Consider the following 9,593-nt stretch of genomic DNA (forward strand, 5'->3'; position numbering starts at 1 on the left):
GTTTAGTTTCCATGAAGTATTACTAAAGAGATCCATGACTGTTTAGACCAGGGATGGGCAACTGGCGGCCCGCGGGCCACGTACAGCCCACGCCCTCAATCCATACGGCCCTCAAATTAATTTTTGAAAAAGAAAGAAATGTATTTTTTTGCTGCACAGATTCAGTTGCAATGACATATTTTGGCCACCAGATGGCACGCCCCTCGGTTTTCAGCCTGGTCCTCCACCAGTGAGGAAGAGAGACATGAGGTGAAACATCTAGAGGTTGTGATGTTTCACTGAGCTGGAAGCCTGAAGGAACAAGGTCAGAACAACTATTCTGGAGACATCAGGAGCAGAGAAGATGGCGGCATTAAAGTAACTGCTTGTAGTGGAAGTCTTCAGTCGAGTAATGTGGCTTCAGACTGAGAAAGACAGACATGTGGACACTACGTGAATCAGAGCCGGCCCTTGAGTTTATATATGATTATGTTTAAGATGAATTTCTCTCCGTGGTGCCCTCAGCATTTGGCTATATTACCGAATGGATCCAGCGGCTCTGGGTTTGAATCCTGCAGCACAAAACTCTTCAGAGACTCTCCTCCTGGCTTAAAGTCCTTCTCCAAATATATGCGACCCACATCAGGATCCCAGCCCACTGTTTGGAACACGGTGGTTTGGATGCAGATGGTAATCGCCTCGGTAATTAACACTCGGCGGGGTCCGGTGGGGGCTGAAGGAAGCGAAGGCATTGTTGTTTGAGGAGCAACATCAAAGACAAAACAAAAAAACTAGGCAGTCTCCGGCAAATGATGGCTGTGTAATTGCCCCGCTCTACCTGAGAGCCGTATGACCGCACTCTCCCAGCGAGTTAGAAGCCCCCAGGTGAGAGAAGAGCGAGGCCAGATCCCTGCAACCCACACCTGCTCAAATTGGAAAGAAACTTTGGGATCAACATCAGACAATCTTTTGTGTTTTCAAAAGTATATTGTTTATTGGGGTCACAATGATTTAGGGGTGGGACTTGGGATGAAACAAAAGAAAGCAAAGTGCTATTTTTCTTTCTTTTTTTTTTTTTTTTAAACAACAAACTCTACTTAGCATAGAGAATAAATCAATACATTCTTCTGTGCCAGCGCTGCTCCTTTGTTGTTTGTTTTTAAAGGTTTGTTTTTTTTCTGTTGTTGTGTTGGACGCTTAGCGAAGGTAAAGTGGGTGAGTGTTGTTAGCGCGAATGGCTCGCAGGCCAGCAGCCGCCCTCCCCAGTGAGCCCGGCAGCTTCAGGTGCTCGCACAAACACATGCTGCAACTCGTGCATGCGAGCTCTAATTGTATCTGCAACCTAAATCACTCGAAACAACAGCTCCGATCCCCACGCTGATGTCCTCCAGTGGCTTTTTTTTCTCTTTCTATTCTGACTTGGTGCACCGCTCTCCACTGCCTTGGATGGTTTCCTTGAATCTCAAACTCCGGGGAGACGAGAGTTCTTGACTCGCTGAGCTTTCTCGTCTTTTATACGTTTGGAGCGTTACATTATGCATGCAGATGTATGTGTTGGGATGGCGTGCCTTTAAGCACTCAGCGTGAGAAGAAGAGCAGCTCTGACAGGATGTCAAGCAAATGCAGAGGTAAAAAAAAAAAACTAAACAACATTCAAATCTTTGTTTTTGTTTTTAAGAAATTAGTGATAACAAGTGGATGATGAACAAAATAAATCCTGCAAGTGAAAATGTGGCTTTGGTTTCAGATGGCAAGACTGAGAAAAGCTGAAAACTGCAGTCAGCATGCCAGGCCATGAGTTGGCGCTGTTGTTCGCTTTTGTGATGAAGAACTGTCCACTGCAGTTAATATGCATATGCACAGTTTCAGTAAAGTTGCGTTTTCCCCGTCTACATGGAGACAGAGTTAGTGTTTTCAAAAAGTTCCACTTCGGGAGCCGTTTTCAAAACGTTGTTGTGTAAACAGGCACCTGTGTTTCGTGCTGAGCACAAAATAAAATGTGATACCATGGAGTTCGAGATGTTGGGAGAATGTTTATGGCAGATTGTTTTCAGCGTCCGTGTGTGTGGTTTCAGCAACACCGCTCATGGTCCAACATGAAACCGACATTGTGTTCAGTGTTTCTGCTGTCAGTGCAAACGGACGTCGCTTGCAAAATGTTTCTGTATAAACGCCGAACTGAAAATGCAAAAATAATGTATTTTCATTGAAAACGTTGTCATCTAAACGGTGGAGTCTGAAGCTGCAGGTCTGTGTGAAACAGGCCCACTGAACTGTGAAGAATGAACTGAAGCGTAGAGTCTGACTGCAACCTGGGGGGAAGTTATATCTTGAATTTGAAGCAAGGTAAAGATCGCTCATTCCTCAGATGTTTTCACAATTTAGAAGAACTCGGGGAACCCTGAGCAGAGGAGACGATCCGTCCATTCATGGACGGCTGCATAGTACAAACAGATGAAGACAATGGTTGGACTGACCCCTCCAGAGGTCTCACAGATCACTGAATTCAAAAAGATTAAAAAAAAAGAGGACACTGATGTGATGTTTCATTAGCTGAAAAGAGTCCAGAACGATGGATCCGATCAATACGGCTCAAGGTGAGTTTGGAAGGTGATCAAAGTAGTTCAATGTTTGGTTCATACTTTGTTTCTTCTTCCTTCTCTGGTTAACACCGGACATGATGTTGTCTTGACCAAGGCCGTCACTCTTGATGTGTGTGTGTGTGTGTGTGTGTGTGTGTGTGTGTGTGTGTGTGTGTGTGTGTGTGGAGCCGTATGGTTTTCACAGCAGCTGGATAAAGACAATTGATTTTTTTCCAGTATTCCTTTGACTTTTTTCTGCTCGTGTGAGTGAGAAACACTGATTGATGAAAAGTGTTTGACAGAGGAGCCTCCAGTGGTGTGGTGCAGATCACTGTCCAAAGACAAAATAGATATTGGATATTTCATCTGTTAAAGGCTGCAGCTGCTCGCAGTGCGACCTTGAGCAAGTCGAGCGAAGCTACGGAGGGTAAACAGCCTCATTGTGCTGGCATACAGCTCTACAGTAGAGTTTTGTTGTCAATTTACGGATCAGAATCTGTGTGAACAGACAAATGAAGGCAGATATCGTCTCACAGAGAGGAAAAGAAAACAAGAATAAGAGTATGTTCAGAGGTGCTAACATGCTAATCAATGCTAAATACTGCTGCTAGCACAAATGTGTAACGATCACTACTTCAGTTAGCAGCATGCTAGCATTTTATGCTAAAGAAGCTAACTGTGGAGGCTACGTTTCCTCTCGTTGCAGTTTTGAGTTTGGAAGTCATTTTATAGTAACATCTAAGTTATGCAGCATTTTATTTCCAAGCTAACTTTGTTTTTCATTTTCATTTCTAATACGAAGCAAGTGTAGTTGTTTTGTTTTCTGGAAGAAGCCGCGTGGGATAAGCAGGACATCTGTGGTGGTTCGACAGTTCTGCTCAATATCGGGATCCAGGCTGAAAACAGTCTTTCATGAGATAAAGTTTTGACAAAGTACAGAATATATGAACGTGTGTGTGATCATGATTGATGTCTGAATTGTTGCTAAAACTTTTGTGGACATCAGTCCTTAAAAAAAATTATGGTACAGAAACAATGTTTTACCATTTCTATGATAAATAACCATATCTGGTCTCTTTCACGTTTCTTATTAGTCTTTTTTTCACTATAAACACAATGAGAAAAATTTTTCAGGTTTTTTAAATTCTTTGTAATTGAGTGAGTGAGCTATGAAGGGTTTAAAAGCTATGAAAACATTTTTATTGATTGATTTTTTTAAATGGCAGTGTGGCGCTGCTCATCTCAAAATGAGTTCCTGTGCGGCGTTCTTTCCCTCGATCATCACGTGTTTCCTTCTTTATTTGCAGAGGACAATGGGGATCAGCCGAGCGGCGGCCCGTCTCGACGTGTTGGTCTCTCCGGGTCTTGTTTCCCTTCAGCTCGCTCTTCCCTGGATTGTGTGCGAGCGGTTTGCGCCACTCGGCTGTCTTCTGTCGGCGCCGTCCTCGTGTCATCAGCGTCCGAACACAATCTGAAACAAAAACTTTTCCCCGCGAGCGGCTGACAGTTCCTCAGCTCGCCCGGCGTTTCCAGGCGCCGCACCTGCGTGTCGCGCTGACATTGTTTGCAGGTTGACGTGTGCTCGGCTCTCACAGAACATGCTTTTCTTTTCCTGTTTCAGCTGAGGCTCAACTGACTCCTTCTTTCAAACTGGATGTAAAACTGGTGCAAAGACACATCGTGCATTGTACTGTTTGAAAACTGAATAAATTACTTTGATGTGAGCACTACTTACAGTATAATAAAGGTAACTTGTTTGAAATTTTAATTTTCATATAAATCCATGCTTAAATGTTCTATTTATTTTATTTCTATCAAAACAGCTTCATTTTGAAATTAATGGAAAATTGAACATCAGTGAAAGATTTCCCTGACTTCCATCCAGTATCTGACTCCTGTCCTTGTCTTTAAGTAATATAAAGAAGCAGTAAGTCATTCAGTGTTTTTTAAATTGTTTCTAGATAATGGAGGTTGAGCAGGATTCAGTTGCCTTTAAATTGTCGGTAATAAATTTAATTTAAAGAATTTAAATGTCGACGTTAAAGAACATTGTTTTTATTACTGAATTTGTTACAACTGTGTCAGATACAAGCTGCAAGTGTCAGGAATACTTGAACAGGGAAGATTAATATTCTTGACTTGAAGCGTGTGTATTATTTAATTTTTGTGTGTTATGCTGTAAGAACTGTTTAAACAAAACACATGTATTGATAAATGAGACCATGAACAAACTCACATAAAACAGACAAATGTAAAATATACTTGTTTGTAAGTGCTTAAGGCTGGGTTTGTGTTTAGAAGTGTTGAAGGTTTACATGACAAGGCTTCAAGTGAAACAATCAGTTAACGTCTTTACTGTCTTTTCCACACAGTTGGAACCCTGGATCAGTGAAAAGTTGCCTCAGTTGTACTTTGATCCTTGTTCGTCTTGATGAACTGGACCTCCTGTTCACGTCTTTAAACCCGGCGCCGACTCTCTCCGCTGGACTGAACTGTATTGATCAGCGATCCATCGATGGGCCGATCTGTAAAGCTAACACTGCCCTGACATCCGCTCCACTTCTCCACCTCTGACGTGACGAATACCCTGCATTTTCATTTAATCAGCATTGAGTGTTCAGTTTTTTTGTTTTTTTTTTAATTCAAACCTGACTTCACTGAATAGACTAGAATAAAAGACTTTGATTGATTGTAATGTTACTTTAACTGCTGGTAAATATGTGTAAAACAGATAAGGTGTGAACATTTAAGGATGGAAACCTCGAGTTTTCTTGGCAGCAGAGTCGCTGAAGAACAGCTGAGTGGACGCCGATCACCGCAGATGGAACGCTCCCGCGTCTCAGCGCAAGGCGAGCCTCGCTGCTCGGCCTCCGCGTTCGCGCCGAATGAAGCAAATTACAGTTGAACATCGGCACGTCTCCCGTTTCCACTCGCCGGGACGCATCAGGCAACGTGAGAGCTAAACGATGTTTGGTTTGAGGTTTTACATTTCAATTTAGCCCCGGGCCGGGAAGCCATTAAGGCCTAATCTGAATGGTGGTCAGTGCGTGCTCCCTGGAGCAGAAAGAGGGCTTTTATTAGCATCGAGTCTCTCTCTCACACACACACACACACACACACACACACACACACGCACAGCCCACGCCCAATCATGGCCAAGCAGCGTCTCATTACCGGCCATTAGATTTGTATTCCCCTCATTTGAAGCAGCAATGCATCTCATATTCATGAAGTCACAACGTGACGGAGCGCCGCAGCTGCGTGAAGGGAGCCGAGAGGCCGGGAACAAACCATTCAGGCGACCCGGCGCGTTGGAAATGTCGGCGGTGCCGCGGGGCGAAGGATTTCTGTGATTATCGACGGGACGCGGCGCCCACTCCTGTAATTAATGGTCTGAACGTTGGAGTGGAACCCGTGAATTCGCCGGCCTCCTCCGTGTCTTTGACGCCACGTCAGGGTGAGAGTCTCTCGCTGATGGACACAGCACATTAGCCGGATCATTATCAGCCTCCCACCATATGGACTCGGGCCGGGCCGGGTCAGAGCGGCGGCGGAGGTCACCCCCACCGCCGCTCCTTCCCAATTAGGACAATTATGCCATCGCCGCCACGAGGGCCGGTTACACAGAATGGTGTCGCGCCCTCGCCGAGATTGGTGTCGGCCAGCCGCAGACTGCGAGAGGCGGGAGGCAATTACCCCGGGCGAGAGGGGGCAGGCGGGGGAGGGCAGCGGGCGGGGGGGGAGCCGCAGCCAGAGGTTACAGTATCAATGAAGTTAACATCTGTGACTTCGGGATCGATTGGCTGAACGTCTGCGTCCTCCAGGAGAAGGACGAAGAGTTCGGTCCTCAGCTCCAGTCCGCGCTGGCCTCTTTCTGCTCCAGCTGCCTCCGGCAGGGGGGGTGATTCGGGCGGAGGAGGGGGGATCATCTCAGGCTGTGCCCACCCTACCAGCTATTCTTGCTTCCAGGACACTGAACAACTTAGCTGTCATACAGCTGGTTTCCACAGAGAAACGCTGACGTTCTAGAAAAGACCAAAAAGCCACGTTAATCAGATCAGTCTGATAGTTAAATCAATAAAGTCGATCAGTCAGAGATCGCCTGAAAAGAAAAATACACTCCATCGAAAACTATTTACCTTGCTCCAAACATTTAAAGTTTTTAGGACTGACAATAACACTCATTCTACTGCAAACCAACACCTGATTCGTTCCAAACAATCACGTTTTATCTCACTTTCTATCATGACTTTCTTATATTTCCTCCACTTTTGATACAACAATCCCGTTTAAATCAATCAATACAGTAAGATCCCATCACTTCAAGTCATGTCAACTTGAACTTTTCACTTTTTAACCCCGCAGAAATAAAGATTCTCAAAATCCTGATCAAACTCAATCCAGACAATGAAGCCAACGATGTTTCACTAAACACAACTCGCATCAAGCAAGAATACACAACGAGGTTTCAAGTGAGAAGGCTTCGTGTTTGTGTTTTTATTTCAGAAAGGTTTTCTGTTTTCACTGCAGCGTTTTGAAAACGTCGTCCACTGACACTTAAATCTGTTTTCACACGTGCAGAACTATTCACCACGGCGCTGGTGTGCATGTGCACCAGCAGCGTTTCCGTCGTCTATAAGCAGACATTCAGAGCGTTTTCAGAAAAGTTTTCCCCTCCATGGAGACTGATTTGGAGTTTTTTCATAATTGAGAGCCGTTTTTTAAAAAAGGTCCTTTTTCAGTGGCTCTGAGCACCGCTGTCATGTAAATGACAAATAACACTGAATAGAGTCCGCAGTTAAATTATCTGATTTTCAATCATTAACATCTCAAATAAAGTCTTACTTTAGAGCCGCCTGATCATCAACGGTCTGAAAAGTGACCACTGAGACAAAACGCATCAGCATGTTTTTGTTTTTCATCTTCCTTTTCTTCATTAAAACCACATTAAAGGTTGATTTTAGCTTTAAAAATGGACAGTATGGTGGAATCTGTCTGCAGTTGGTGCTTAAAATGTGTTTCATGTTCTGTCAGTGAAACGTGACCTTCTTCTGGAGGTTTCTCGACCTACATTCTGGTATTGCGATATTTTTTGTGTTTGTTTTGTTTTCTCAGTGTGTGTGTGGATTTTGATGTTAAATAAAGTCATTTTGAAAATCTCCCAGAAAATATTATTATTATTTTCATACAGTTTTCATTTAATTGACTATTAATTATCATTTAAACTCTACAAGAAACTACTATTACATATTATCAGAGAAAGTCTCGTCTGAGTCTGGTTCTACTGGTTTCTTCCTGCTAAAGTGAGCTTTTCTTTTCCACGTCTCGTCTCCTTGTTGAGGCTTAATTGTTGGTTTTCTCTGTTAAATTGCCTTGAAATATAAAATGACTCCGGATTTGGCCCTCGAGCTTTGAGTTTGACACATCGCTGTAATAGTTTCTAATGTTATTTCGGGTAAATCTGATCCCCGGAAGATTTTAGAAGGCCGTGTTTTACACCAGCACCTTACCTGTAATTACAAATCAAACAGACACGTGAATGAAATAACTGCAAACATGAGAATGAAAGCATGTGGGCGGCGGTTTTCTTTCCACCGTAACGATCTGGACACGTTGGCTCTAAGTGTCTCATTGATCTGCTCACAGTTTACAAGCTGACGTTCAGCCCAAACTCAGCTTCCCTCCGCTTTTCCCCGAGACCGTCTGATGTTGTATTTCCCTCCTTTCATGGCAGAATCCTTCAGGCTTCGGCGAGGCCCTGAGGGTGCGGGCGGATCGATGCTCTCGCTGCAGGTGCATGCCGACAGGAGCGGCGGCAGCGGCTACTTCACCTCCGCTTTCATCCGAATAAAGTGGTCCTGATTGAGAGCGATGAGCGGGGAGAAATGCGGCGGTCTGAGTCTCCGCCCCGGTCGGTTCCCACCGCCTCGGCTCCGGCGGCCTGCGTTCATTAGCCGGCGGCGGTATTGACCACAGCACAAACAGAGATCAAGCTGGGTCAGAACAGGGACGCTTCAATTCCCCAAAACAAACGGCTATTGATCTGTGTGAGGAGGGTTGAGTCAGGCTGAAGGCTCAGACTGAGCGGTTATGCAGAAGAGTCCTCTTCAACGGACATGGAAGGATCACAGAACCACCAAAACCAAACCAGAAACACACAAAATCCGCGATTATTTCACCAATGAGCTGGACATAATTCATCATCACAAATGAGTCAAACACATCACATCAATGTATTTAAGTGAAACACGTTCATGGATCGCACTCCTTTCACCTGAAGTGGTGAAGTTGGATACTTCATCCCTGCGTGATTCACTATCACAGTTTATAAGCATGAGATTATCTTTCCCACACTGAAGTACAGTGGCGGTAACATCATGATCATTGGCTGCTTTGCTGCTTTGGAGCCTTAGGCCCCGTTTACACTACAACGTTGATGAGCTTTCACATTTCAAAACACTACATGCTGTCATGTAAATGGGGACTTACTTTCCTTTTCCAGCAGAATCTAAGAAATAGTCCATTTTATTAAGTTCAAAATATGTGAAATCAACTACACCAGCTTGGTTCTGGGTATTTCTGCTAAATAAGAAAAGACAGGAGCTTGCGTGAGGTTTTTGTTAAATTTGCTGAAGCTGAATACAAAAGAGAGAAGTGAAAAAGATCAACATTTTTAAAAAGAGGAAGTGTCCGCAGATTTCTAATATCTTTCTCCTGAAATGCGTTTTTCTTCATTTCCTGATGTAAATTCACATGACAATGGTGCATATTCATCACAATTTCTGATCACAATGGTTAAAAAAAGACAAAAACACTGTTTGATAACTATTAGGGAAACTCTACCAAACAACAAAATAAATGACAAATGAATAAAAACATTTCTAATTAATCAAAGTAAATCAGTTTGTTTTTATTAATAAACCGTCCTGCATGCTGATTGGTCAGTGCCTGTGTTAACCCCGCCTTCTCTACCGTCCCATTGGCTACTGACTGTGGGGAAACTTTTCCTTGCGCCTGATTGGCTAAGCGGCG

Source organism: Salarias fasciatus, chromosome 13, assembly GCF_902148845.1.
Source record: "Salarias fasciatus chromosome 13, fSalaFa1.1, whole genome shotgun sequence".
Classification (NCBI taxonomy): Eukaryota; Metazoa; Chordata; class Actinopteri; order Blenniiformes; family Blenniidae; genus Salarias; species Salarias fasciatus.